The sequence below is a fragment of the Mustela nivalis genome (genome assembly GCF_964662115.1).
Source record: "Mustela nivalis genome assembly, chromosome: 14".
In the NCBI taxonomy this organism is placed as follows: domain Eukaryota; kingdom Metazoa; phylum Chordata; class Mammalia; order Carnivora; family Mustelidae; genus Mustela; species Mustela nivalis.
Window position 1 is genome coordinate 46,867,504 of NC_139033.1, and position 13,715 is coordinate 46,881,218.

General features: G+C 49.5%; 1 protein-coding gene and 1 long non-coding RNA gene across 17 annotated transcripts in view; one reads left to right on the top strand and one right to left on the bottom strand.

The window, feature by feature from the left end:
• Positions 1-13,715, bottom strand: part of SLC14A2 (solute carrier family 14 member 2) — a 414,760-nt gene that overhangs the window by 53,110 nt on the left and 347,935 nt on the right. The window lies entirely within an intron of this gene.
• Positions 1-13,715, top strand: part of LOC309848133 — a 46,966-nt gene that overhangs the window by 2,103 nt on the left and 31,148 nt on the right. For 5 of the 16 annotated variants that reach the window (XR_014302838.1, XR_014302839.1, XR_014302840.1 and 2 more), the window contains exons 1-4: positions 7,634-8,523; positions 8,689-8,792; positions 9,406-9,734; positions 10,273-10,751. This is a non-coding gene — a long non-coding RNA (uncharacterized lncRNA). Of the gene's footprint in view, positions 1-2,955; positions 3,028-7,633; positions 8,524-8,688; positions 8,793-9,405; positions 9,735-10,272; positions 10,752-13,715 lie in introns of those variants that run through there. The other 11 variants (XR_014302843.1, XR_014302844.1, XR_014302845.1 and 8 more) reach the window with 4 other exon arrangements.

The window sequence follows — 13,715 nt, forward strand, 5'->3', positions numbered from 1 at the left end:
TCATCTCCAGGGACCTTCTCCACCTCTTCTTTTTAGCCACTGGTTCCCATAGTCACCACATGGACTTGACATCACACAAACCATGAAGTCTCAAAGGTCTGCTTCTCTCTCTAGACTTCCAGCTCACCGGGTCAAGCGTGCCGGCCCAGTGTTTTCACTTGCCAGAGACCTCCAGTCCCTCAGCTCCACCCACCCCATATCCTCCCTTGACTCCTCAACCAACTTAGACTTCACAGCCCATCATTTTTCTTCTCTCAACACCCTTGCTCTGCCTTCCCCACTCCCTCTCTCATGCTTCTCTCACGGTGAAATCCCGGCTGGGCTAAACCCTGCCCTCCAACGGGTCCAGGCTTTCATCAAGCCACTGAACAGTGCCCCAGAAGAACCGTGTCCCTGGGTAGGCTGCCATCACGTTAGCTTTATGCTTATGTGGGTGGACTCTTGGCACTTCCCTTCCTGTCTCTGGCCAGCCCAGACCGGTTTCTGCTGCTGCTGCCCTTGTCGTAAGACCTCCATGTTGGCAAATCCAAGACAGGTTTTGGTTCTCATCTCATGAGACTGCTCAGGGTGTCCACACAGCTGACCATCCCTCCTTGACACACTCTCCTCTTTTGGGCATTCATATCGGTCCCCTCTCTAGCTGCTCCTTCACACTATCCCTGGCTGACTCCTCATGTAAATATGAGCATTCTCCTGAGCTCTGTTCTGGACCATTTTCTCTTCATTGGTATTCCTCCCCAGCTGACGTCAGCCCTCACCATGGCTTTATCTTCCGTCTGTATACCTATGACTCCCAAATTGAATATTTTCCAGCCCAATTTTGAGCACTGGATTCACAGATTTAAGTGTCTTCTTTACACTTGTGTGTGGATGTTCCAGAAACAGCATAAAGTTAATGCAAGGAAACAGCTCCTAATATTTCCTTCTCAGATCCTGTCCCCCCAGAAAGGTGCCCATCCCAGGACAAGTCCTCTCTCCATTCCAAGATACTCCTTATAATACCCCTTCCTTCCTTCCTTCCCCCAGTAATTCTACCTCTAAAATACACCTGGGTGCCCACTGTCACCATTTGCCTGCCAATACTCCTCCCGATGCTCCAATAACTCCCAATGAGATACCCTACTTCTCAGATTTCTTCTCCACGCCCCAGGCCCACCAGTGCTGTCCTATCATTACTCCACGCCACTCATGTCTGTGCCTCCTTCAGTCCCTTTGATGGCTGCCAGTGGAAAAATAGGTCTAAAGCATGCACACAAGGCTCTGTATCACCGTGCTCCTGTTACGCTTTAGCCCATCCTGGGTCTCTCCTAACCCTTGTCTCTGAGCTCCACACTTGGCTCCTTTCAGTCCCTAGGTGAGCACTTTCTACTTCGGGGTCTCTGCAAATGTTGGTCTGCCTTCCCAGAAGGACTCTCCCTTGCTCTTTGCCTGGGACCACCTTCCTTCAGGCATAGTCTCCATTACCACTCATCAGAGAGGCCTTCCTGGATTGGTCCCCTACATATTCTCCTGTTGCACACTCTCAAAGTACCCAGTGTGGTTCCTGATAGCATTTCTTTCTTTCTTTCTTTTTTTGCACCGTGCAATGATTGATTTATTTCTATACTGTCTATCTCTCCACCAGACCTTAAGATGCATGAGAACAATTCTTGGTTCAGTTTACTACTGTATCTCTAGCTCCCAACACAGGGTCTGGCACATAGTAGATGTTCAATGAATAAGTAGTTAAGTGAGGGAAGGAAAGGAGGAAGGAAGAAGAGGAGGCTACAGGCAATTGCTAGAGTGGGAAAACTTCCTTGCAGAACTCTATGAATCACTGTGGGTCTCAAGAGTCTTGAATGGTTTAAGAAGGGCAAGGGGCCACCCATCAGTCCTGCATGTTTGAGGCAGAGCTCTGCCATGTCCAGCACCCGTCCTCATTCCCAGGAGTTGCTCATTTAAACCATAGCTGATTTTAGGTGTGAGTTTGCAAACATCATTCAGATCCAACTCCTCTTTCTCACTGCCATTGCTCTGGAAGAGGGACCCCTCCTGTCTTTTGACCTCGCAGGTGGACTTTCAGTGAGTTTCAGACTGTCCTGGAGGGGGCATGCTAGGAAGGTTTTGGAGAGGGAAAACCAGCGAGCTTGAGAACCAATGGGCTATCCCCCTCTGGTGGCCAAGAGGTGATACAGCATCCTGCTCTCTTGTTTTCGCTCATTGTTTCCAAGCCATCCTGATGAAAAGTGAGGGGCAATCAGATATCTGGACACAAGATCTGCATGACGCCATACATCTGAATGAACAGGAATGTTCTGGAAAGACCTAGTGTTAAATTTAGGGGCTGTGAATTACCTTTAAAAGTCCCGTGTAAAAGTAACTCTCACCCCCAAATGTATTTCATTAAATCTAAGAGGTTATCATGTGTAAGATGATCACCGTTTGGTGTACCATGAAGAAGACTGTGCTGCCAATCAAAATGGTCAGATGCAGACTGATTTGAGAAATGTTAAACTATGAGAACGATGCATATCATATAGTCAAGGAAATATTTTTTAGTGGTGGGACTCAAGTATACAGGAGCTGGAAATGGATATATTTTCTAGACATGAGACTTCACACACACACACACACACACACACACACACACACACACATTTTTGATGCAGAGTTTATACATGATGAGTCCTTTAAGAACAGGGCCTTTATCTTGTTGATTTCTGTATTTGCATTGCCCAGCAGAGAACCCGACACATAATAAGCCCTCAATATGTGTTTAATGATTATGGAAAGAATGAATGATTGTACAAGGGACATACTCTCTAGAGACATCACCAAAAAGGTACTTTCTTCTCTACCTCTGAGTCTCTCCTGTATGCAGACAACATTTACATTTCCAGATGGAGAAATTAACACCCAGGAAAGCAAAATGAGAATAATTTCTCACATGGATTTACCTCTCTGCACTTTCTAAAGGAAGCTTATCACCTTGCGATGGCAACCGGGAGCAGAGACCCAGGGAAACCAGCAACTTGCTGCAAAGTCAAGGTTAGACCTGGCTCCTCAGCCTGGGCTCCTCACCGTTCTGTTCCTCCAACTGCCTTGTAGGGCACGGCTGGGGGATGCAGCTGGGAGGGGTGGCTGCCCTGGAGCCTGGGTCCCGGCCTTCAGCCCAGTTCTATTTCATAAGCACACATAACCTCAGCAGGAACAACGTGATTGCATCTCCTCTGGGGAACACAGCGTTCCTCTGCCATGGGAATGTTTATCCTGTTCAACTGGGGGAATTTTGGCTTTGGGGTAGGACTGGGACGTGCAGCAAGAACGGCCTTGTAAAGAGAAGGTCGCCGTGTCTGGAAGGAGCACTGGCTGCAGAAGCTGCGATGCCCAGCCTTGCTCTCTCTCTGCTGCCGGGGGCTCCGTGGGCCTCTGTCTCTCCCTCTTCAAAGGGCAACGTGGGACTTTTAAGGCAGAGGAATTGCTGACTTGGTTTTTGGCACGTAGTGGGTGCTCCGTGATTTCCAGTTTCCTTTCTTCTTGTGCTCCCACGTTGAAGGAAAGATGGCTCGAGCAGCCAGATGAAGTACAAGCTGGCTGTCCTGAAACAGAACGCCTTTCAAAAGTTTCCATAAGGCGTTGGCCACTTGTTAAAACTGGACGGTAGAATCCTTGCCTGAGCCACGTCCCGTCTGCAGGCGGCAGGCCTCAGAGCCCATTCCCAGCTCAGCGCTGAGCCAGTGCGTTAAACCAGCTTCCAAGAACACATAATTCTCTGCCTGGCGAGCGGACGCTCTCCTTGGCGGCCCGCGCCTCCTCTTCTCCCTCAGAAACACGGACGGACAGGGCTGTTGGATCAGCATCCTCTCTCTCCAAAAAGCCAAGTCTTGCGTGTTCCCACCAGGGGGCGCCCCAGACACGAACGCCCCCGTCTCTTTGTTGAGTACCTACTGTGTGCCCTTGGACTCCCGAGAAGCGTCGGAACCGCGGTACCGCACGCTCGCATTTGGGCCTGGGCGTTGGAGGCCAGGAGAGGGGAGCGAACGGACTTTCAGCGCAGAGGGAAGGCCACGGCAGAGTGGACGCGGGGCCGGCTGTGGGAGTACAGCGCCGCTCTCAGGCGCAAAGGGACTGGGGCCCAGGCATTCACGTCGAGACTTTGGCTAAGCAAGCCAGAGGGAGGAGAACACTCTAGACTGAGGAGATGCCTAGGAAAACACACGCATGGTCTGTGCTGGGAAGCCCCAGTTCTAGAGCCTGCTGGAACACAGGCAAGGGTGTCAGCAGGATGAGGGTAGGCGGTCCGAAGCCAAAGGGGGACGGGTTCTCAGTCCCTATATTTGGACCCCAATTCTTCTTCCAACATTTATTTATTTATTTATTTATTTATTTATTTATTTATTTTAAGATTTTATTTATTTATCAGAGAGAGAGAAAGGGAGAGAGCGAGCACAGGCAGACAGAATGGCAGGCAGAGGCAGAGGGAGAAGCAGGCTCCCCACTGAGCAAGGAGCCCGATGTGGGACTCGATCCCAGGACTCTGGGATCATGACCTGAGCCGAAGGCAGCTGCTTAACCAACTGAGCCACCCAGGCGTCCCTATTTATTTATTTATTTATTTATTCCCTAACATTTAGAAACCATGGCTCTGATTCTATTGTACTAACTTTGAAATGCTCGCCCTGGCTCTTTTCTCTAAAAGACTATCTGTCCGTGGTAGCAAGGCCAGAGCATGCCCATGGTCAATGAGGAGGGGCTGTGTCCCCTCTAGCACATTCCTGATGTCAAGGGAGAGCAGGGACTGGTGACTGGAGGGGTTTCTTGAGTTGCTGGTGTGAATTAGTGCAGAGTCAAGGCTCCTCCCCTACCCCCATCCCCGGTGGCCTACTGGGTGTAAGTGTGCCAGAGAACGTGTCACCAAGGGCTGAGTCTAGAATGGGCTCATTGATGTCATCATCTATCCAGCTGAGTTTATGGAGGTCACAGCAGCTTGACAGAAGAAAATGTGATTAGCAGCTTTCCCAAAATAATTGCTGACTTAATTGTGCTCGAGATTTTGCAATTGATACAATTATGGAACACTGTTTCCATATATTTCTACAACTTCAGGACCAAAAAAGATATTCTCTGCCTCTGTTCAACAATGAAGGAATCCACTTTTTAGTGCTTCTGACAGTTGGCCAGTGTCCCACAACCCCACGAGGTAGGCTGCTCTCATTGTGAATGTCTCTGTACTACGAACCCTTCGATCTATGGAGCTGACATCAGTGCCTGGGAGTTTTACCCAGTGCTGGTTCTAATTCTGTCCCTCCTATCTGCAGAGATAGATCTGTACTCCCTTTCCTACATAGGAGTGCTTCAGAGTTTGACCTAATCTTTCCTTCCAAGGAAAACTCTTGGTTTTCCTTGTTTGGCTCACCCAAAAAGGCCCCCAGACTCTCTGCCATCCTGCTAGTGGATCTCAGTGGGTCCACTTGCTAGTGGATTCCAGCAGGATCAGAGGCAGAGACATGAGTCTGCGAGGACCTTGCTGAGTCAGGCTGGGTCCCCAGGCCAGGGGTCTGCTGATCTCTGAGCCGAGTGGACAGCTGCTGAAAGGGGGGAAATCAGTTGTTCGGGGCCAAGTAGATGCTGAAATGGGGGCAGAACGGATCCAAGGATCGTAGCTCGGGGAGGCCCGAGAGGGGATGAGGCCAGGAGAGGCCTGGTCCCTCGACAGATAGGGGAGGGATCAGGGGAAGGGACTGGCTACCAGCTGGGCTAAGGTGAGAGGCGCCTTTCTCAGAGCTGGCTTGTGTAAGACGTTGGCTGAGAGCTGCTTCTTATTAGGGGGCTCAGAGTTTTTCTTGGCAGTTCAGCCCAGCGAGTCTGATATGGGCTGAGAGGAGCCTGACTCACAGGGCCAGAGGTCAGGATGGCGGGAGAGGAGTCGGGGGGCAGCATAGTGTCCGCCGGGCCATCTGCAGTCTGTCAGGGAGACAGGCTGGTGGTCAGCGCCACGGGGGCTCTGTCTCTCTGGGTTCTTCTGAAAGGCCAGGGCCGGTGCCCGTAGCCGGGGACCTGACCAGCCCCTGGGTGGGGTCGGGGGAGGAGGCCGGACCTGCTTGGATTTCCTCCTTAGATCTTGGGTATCTTTGTGTTTGGAAGGGCATTCGGAGGGGGTCACCACGCCCTTCTCAGTGGACATTCTTTCAGTGGGATGACCCTTTGACACGGTGTAGAGTGAGCTCCTGCCTCACCACATCCCCAAACCAGCAATCACCGAGCTGTCAAATTTCACGTCAAGCTGTCAAATCTACATGAGTCTATTTTGTCTCTCTCGGCCAGGCCCTTTCCTGCCCAGGTCAGCTCCTAGCTGGCCTCCCTGACTTCAGCTCCACAGTTCCTCTCCACCTTGCCACGGGTGATGGATGAATTACCTTAAAACATGACTTGGTCATGCCAGTGCTCAGAAAGCTTCCGAGATACTTTGTCTCCTGTCTGAGTGGCTTGCTACTGGAACTGGGTGATTACTGCTTTTATGTTTTTGTGTTTGTTTATGTTTTAAAATTTTATTTATTTTTAAGAATTAATTAATTAATTAATTTGAGAGAGAGAGAGAGAGAGAGCACGCATGTGCATGTGAGGGTGCAAGGAAGAGCAGAGCGGGGAGGGGCAGAGGCAGTGGAAGAAAGAATCTCAAGCAGATTCCCAGCTGAGCGGAGCAGAATGTGGGACTCGAGTTCATGACCCTGAGATCATGACCCGAGCCAAAACCAAGAGTCAGATGCTTAACCAACAGAGCTACCCAGCCAGGTACCCCTACATTTTTTTTTAAATAAAAATTTCAGGGGTGCCTGGGTGGATCGGTCATTTAAGCCTCTGCCTTCAGCTTAAATCATGATCCCAGGGTTCTGGGATTGAGTCCCACATTGGGCTCCCTACTCAGCGGGGAGCCTGCTTCTCCCTTTCCTTGTGCCTCTCCACCTGCTTGTGCCCTCTCTCTCTCTCTCTCTAATACACGAATAAAATCTTAAAAAAATAAAATAAAATAAAGGAAAAATTTCTAGGAGGACATTTTGACTCTGTAGGTGACTGCTTTGGGGGTGTCCCCAGAGGACACCTCGGCACTGGTTGGGGCTGCCTGGGGGAAAAAAAGGCAGCCGTGTTCTTGCTCTCCCACAGCTCTGCCTTGGGGTGACAGGGCCCCACCTGTGTGGGAACCACTCCCCCGCTTCTCTGTCCCACGTGCCCCTGCTCTGGGCAGGAAGCCCCCCTCTGGGCCCAGGGCTATCTCAGGCTCCATCTGTTTCCATGTGTGTCATTCTCCAATAGGGCCTGACCCTGCCCACATGCCCCAAGCTCTGTCGCCGGCGGAATGCCTTCCTGACCCCTGGGCCAGGCAGTCCTTGGGTCTACTTCCCACTGTAGTCATCAGACACTACGCAAACTCATGCACACTTGCACTCCCACATAAGTACACACACTCAGATATGTGCATGCACGCATACACTTATACACACGCATACACACTACACACACTCATGCTCGTACTCACACACACACGTGTATGTGTACACACACACACAGGTACACATACTAACACACGCTCGTAATCACACACATACACACACGTGTTTGTGTACACACATGCTCATGCACACTATACACACTCATGCTCGTACTCACACACAGGTGTATATGTACACACATGCTCATACACATGCACACACAATGAATTCTGTGGATCTGGCACTGCTCTAACCCTTCGTGCATATGGTGTTCCTTACTTTACAAAGTACTCCCCGGTCAAGAGCTGCATTTGTTTCCCAGAGTGACCCAGGATGGGGAGAGAGGCAGGGGGAGCAATTCTCATTTCACAGGCCCGGGAAGGGAGGGCACTCAGGGGAGTCACATGGGGAGTGGACACCGTGGCTGGGACTGACCCGGCCTCCTAATTCTCAGGCCTGGGCTCTGTCCACAACAGTGTCACTGACTCCCTCACCTGCAGGCCACGGGCTCTGCCCTGAGGACGGCTCACGTGGAACCCTGGGGGCCAGCGGGTTCTCCATTCTCCCTGGGGCTTGGCTTTATGCCGTTGAGGTTCCTGGTGTTTGGCTTTAATGTGGACAGACATATGCCTCCTTTCAGGACCTGAACGGTGGCATAAAGCTGGGACTTCGTGCTGTAACCTGGAGCCATATGCAGCCCGGGTCTTCCACTTGACAGGGACACAGTTCGTCTGCACTTGACCTCTCTAAGGACTTAGTCTGTTACATCCTTTAGGCCCTAGAGCTACTCCTTTCTTTTCAACAAAACCCTGATCATGTTTTCCCGGCACAGATGTTTATTTTCTAGAACTGACACCGATTGGAGCGGGGAGGCAGGGCTGTCCCTGGGAGGGTGTGGAAACTGGGATAGATCCCATCAGGCGCTGTCCCCGGAGCCTCTACTTCGGGTACATCTCAGAGTTAGGTGACATCCAAGGCCTTCTGGGAGACGGAGTGGAGGCGCTCTGAAGGGGCTGGGGTTGGTGTCGGGTGCCGTTCACGGGATGCTAAATCTCAGGTCAGAAGCACGAGCCCCGGGGGGCCCCAGGGCTAGGTTCTCCCTGCGCAGCCTCGGGGGGCCCCGGAGACGGCGCGTCTCAGTGTTTTGTAACGGGCTTGGGAGGGGGAGGCAGGGCTTCCCCCAGTCACCTCCAGTCTTCAAAACTGACCTCGTTTTCTGCAGGTGCTGAACCTGCTTCGTCGCTGTTGTGATCTGGTTTGGTGGGAAAACAGTTGGGCCGGTAGAAAGCGCTGCTGTTCGCAGAGCACCTCTCCCTTCCCCTTCAGGTGAGCCCTCCTCCTTTTAAACCCCAAGGGCAGAGATTCTCATCCAGGACAGCGCAGGGCTGTCCTTCGCTAGGGCCCCTCCTCCAGGGAGTGTGACTTCCGTGGTCTGGGGTGCGACCTGGGCACTGGAAGCCTGAGGAGCTCTCTAGGTGATGCCGAGGGGCAGCCCGCACTGAAAGGCAGTGCCGCAGACCTCTGGGGATCTGTCTATGCAGCACACTTCTCACTGCCTTGCTACGCAAGGTACCTGTGGGCTGAGGACCAGCTGCATTTCCAAATGCAGGCTCTGGGCCCCTTTCTCAGAAGAGGAATCTGCATTTGAACAAGACCCTTAGGCTTGGGGGTCTGGGGGGCTAGTGCTCTTGCTGGGGGCCAGTGGCAGGGCGGCGGGGGGGGGGGGAGGCTCTGGGTATGGAGAGCTATGATGGAGAAGGGAGCTGGAGTGTGCGAGGAGAGGGCCTGGGAACCATCTCCACTCATTTTAGAACTTTGGTTGAATGGTCAAAGCGTTCAGTAAACAAGTGAAACAGATTTAGATTTAGCAACAGCAAAACCAAAATGAAACCAAAGCTAGATTTACGACTTAAATATCGTTCACATTCTCTATCTCCAGACGAAAGGAGGTGGCGAGCGCCCCAGTCCTTTCCAGCACGTGCCCTGGCCTGTCGAAGCTATATCCCTGCTTCTCACGCACCCCGCGCTGGGTCCTAGCCACAGCGTGCTCCCGAGGAAGCTGGCTTGGACAGGCTGCTCGATTTCTGAAATAAAAACGGAGCACTTGTGGAAATGGAGGCTCATCCCATTGTTGAAAATACTTAAATCAAAAGCTCATGTTTGCCTTATAAATTCCTACAAGACTATAAAGAGGAGACACAGACGGGTCATGGCTGTGAATAGCCCCAAAGAGGACGGAAGCATGGACCTATGTTGGGGCGACTCAAGGTTAGGAGGCTTTAGCTACGACATGTCATGCATCCCTGCTGGGAACTCCAGTGGGAACACTCGGGTGGGGGCCTGGGGGCTGCAGGAAGGAAGGGCACGAGTAAGAACATCCGCAATCAAACGGAGTTTGTGCCAATCAAAGAAGACAGAATAGAGAGCGCCCCCGCCTGGCCTGCAAGGGGACATCCCGTGGAGGTAGCGAGAAGAGGAACACAGCTGGGACTGGGAGAAAGGAACAAGCAGAGGACAGGGAACCACAGGTAGACATAAGGCAAGTGGCGGAGAAGGGGGGAGAATAAGGAGGAAAGAGGAGAGGAAAGGGGAGAAAACGCAGAGTCACAGCACAGTAGGAGGGCTGAAATGCTGGCTGGAAAGGATGTGCCAAGAAGGGATGGAGCTGGAGAGGAGGGGGCTGGGGAGGCAGATGGGAGCTCCTGAGCCTTTTGTCCATGCTCTGAAGGGGCCACAGCGTTCCAGCTGCCGGACTCTCTGACGAGGCCTCTCCCTCCTCCTCCCTCCTCGCATGAATCCTGTGAAGGATGGAGCAACAGCCTTCCCGGAGAAGAGGAAGCGAGGCGACCCATCACACAGCCCTGTGCGTGGCTCCTGGCGTGTCATCCGGGCTCAGAGAGAGCCAGCCCCTGGAACAGCTCCTTAAGAAGGAGAACCAGAGGGAGGCTGGCGTGGAAATGGGGACTTAATTCCAGCTTCATCTCACCCTTTCTTCTCCTTCATGCCTAACCAGATTTACCAAACGAGCTTGAAGAAGCCACTTGGGGTTATACCCGTTGACTGTTAAAGAATGTAGGCATTTGGCAAGTGGTCGAAGACATTTGCCAAGAAGCTTGTCCTCTGAACCCCTGCCGCTTGGCTGAGGTAATGGGAGAGATAAGTTGGCTATATTTAAGCAGCCAAGACTCTGCAGAGATGGAATCTGTCTGGACATCACTGGGAAAAAAATGGAGTTTGTTGTGAAATCTCTGAAGATGTGTTTTCTCGAGAGCATCTGAAAGGAAGGTGAGTGTAGATGAGCAAACCCCACTGGGATGGTCACAATGAGTGGAACCAAAAGCACGGCCTGGGGAGTCCACCCAGATTCTAGCTCCACCACCTACCATGGCACCACGTGGGGCACGGAGTCCTTCTCGTCTGGGAGGCAGGAAGGTGGTTACTACTTCATAAGGCAACACGCAGAGGGCTGAGCAGCCCACCACCTCGCATGTTGTAGGTGTCAACAAATGTCACTTTCTGCCTACGCCCTCCTGGTTTTTCTGGGGCTGTTCATAAGCTTGAAAGTCTCCAACTACCAGGAATTTAATGAGTGTGGATTTGCTGATGTAAATACTTAGAAATGTTGACCTTCCTAAAACACGAATAATGCGAATATTGTGCATTCAGTCAAATGTGTTTGTTGAGTACCTACTATGTGCCAGTCACTAGTCATTCAACAGTGAGCAAGCAAAAGCTCTTCTTGTCCTCATGGAAACAAAAAGGCACACTGTGAGTGTCCAGGGATAGGATCGCCCTGGTTCCACTGCAGGGGCCGGTAGGGAATGAAGCTGGAAATGAGGGGAGCATCTTTTGGTTGTCTCAGTGGCTGAGGGGTACAACTATTATTTACCGAGCGAAGGCCCGGGAGACTAAACATGCTGCAATACACAGGACAAGCCTATATGACAAGGGACAGTCCCCCACAAAATGCTCAGTGAGGAGAGCTGGTAGGCAAAGGATGAAAGAAGTCATGAAAACCAAAAACTTGCCTATTGGTAGAAAGATTTTCAATATCATTTTCCTAAGGCAAATTTTTAAGAGATCTTTGAATTGAATATGAAGGAGTCATGTGTCCTGTTTCTTTCTGGTTTTCAGCATTTATAGGCACATCCCTCTTCTTCTAGGCCTGTCCTTCCTCGTAATGATTTCTTTGTTGGTGATGCTCCTTAGTCCCTCATGTCCAGAGCTGATACAACTGTGAAATAAGAAGTAGGATTTGACCAGGACTCCCAGACTTGTAGTGTTTTGCCTCTAGATGGGGTCCAGCCCTGGTTAGGGGTGAGGATGGGGATCAGAGATCAGGGAGCAGGCAAATGGCTCATCTGGGGATCCAACCCCATTGTCTTGGCTGCATTAATTCTACACCTTAACCCGCCAGGACAAGAGGCAGGTAGAGTATACCTCTCAGAACTGATGACCCATTTCTAGCATCTTCAGGGGCTTCTGAGGTGCTAAGACATAAACACTTTTGGGGAAATGCCTTAAAATGAGATGACAATATCACCACCCAATAATCATATTCTTTTTATTTTAAGCCCTTCATTGTCATGTTTATAAAGTCATATGTAATTGCTGTGAAAATTTCAATTACTGAAGAGCACAGGAAGAATACAGAGGCTTCCTGACCCGTCCCAAATGCAGAAATGGCCATTACAGACACCTCTCTGCTCGTATTCCCAAGCAGCAAAGAGAAAACAGACAAAATTATTTTCTAGTAATAGGATCATGCCTTATGAGCTATTTGTTTTCTTTTTCTTTTTTTGCTTTTGAGCTATTGATTTTTAAGGGAAAGTATCATATTTAATTTGGTATGACTTAAACAAAAGAAAAATGAATTAAAGTGAAGCCAGAGAAAGTGCCAAACTTCAGATAAATGTTAGTCATCACGGGAAATATTTTTAGTTTTCATAACCTTTTAAGGCTAAGAAAACAGAAAAACCATTAAAAAAATTAAGAACTTAGTATCTTTCAAAAAGCCTCCCAGGTTTCATATTGAGGCAGTACTCCCTGCCACCTCACTAGAAAAATAAAAAAATTGGTTTTATTATGTTTTTATCAATTTTTACTAATTTTTAAAAAAGATTATTTACTTATTTGACAGAGAGAGAGAGTGAGAGATCACAAGTAGGCAAAGAGGCAGGCAGAGAGAGAGGGGGAAGCAGGCTCCCTGCCCAGCAGAGAGCCCGATGTGGGGCTCGATCCCAGGACCTTGGGATCATGACCTGAACCGTAGGCAGAGGCTCAACCCACTGAGCCACCCAGGCGCCCCAATTTTTACTAATTTTACTACTATTATTATTTTTGCTTTGTCAAGGTTTATACCATTTCATTCTATTCTTTAGTTATAATTCATAGTTGTTAGACATTTCTATTTCTATCTATAGAAAAAAGAATATATACATATTCATTCTTAAGTAGAAGTAGAAATATATATATATACTCTACTCTTTTTTTTTTTTTAAAGATTTTATTTATTTATTTGACAGACAGAAATCACAAGTAGACGGAGAGGCAGGCAGAGAGAGAGGAGGAAGCAGGCTCCCCGCTGAGCAGAGAGCCCGATGTGGGACTCGATCCCAGGATGCTGGGATCATGACCTGAGCCGAAGGCAGCGGCTTAACCCACTGAGCCACCCAGGCGCCCCTATATACTCTACTCTTAAGTAGAGTATACATATATATATTTATACATATTTTATGTAGGGTACACATATATGTATATATATGTATATATTTTATGTATATATATATTTATATATATTTTATTCATCTTCATAAAAAGGAATTCATTGATTATCACTAATTCTTTTATTATGGTTTATATGTTCCCAAGTTCTTATTGTGGGTGACATTTTATGAGACACACACATAATACATAATTCATATACATGTATATTCACAGGGAAGCCTCCTAGATGCTTTCCCTCTTGAGCTACTCCATTTTGGGGAATGCTTGTATGCTGCTTAAAGGACAAAGCTATTCATTTGTCACGTATTTGCTGAGTGTCTAATGAGTGCACTCCAGAGCCTAAAATCTTGACATTGATTAAAATATCTCCAAGGATATCTCACAAAGTTGCATTGAGACATTCCAAGTCCTTTCCAAATCAGAGTGACATTACACAAAAGAGCTCATGTATGGGATTAGGCCATTATGAAGACGTGTGGCAGCCAGCTGCCACAGTGGCCCTTGGTGGCCCTTGCCTCCCCT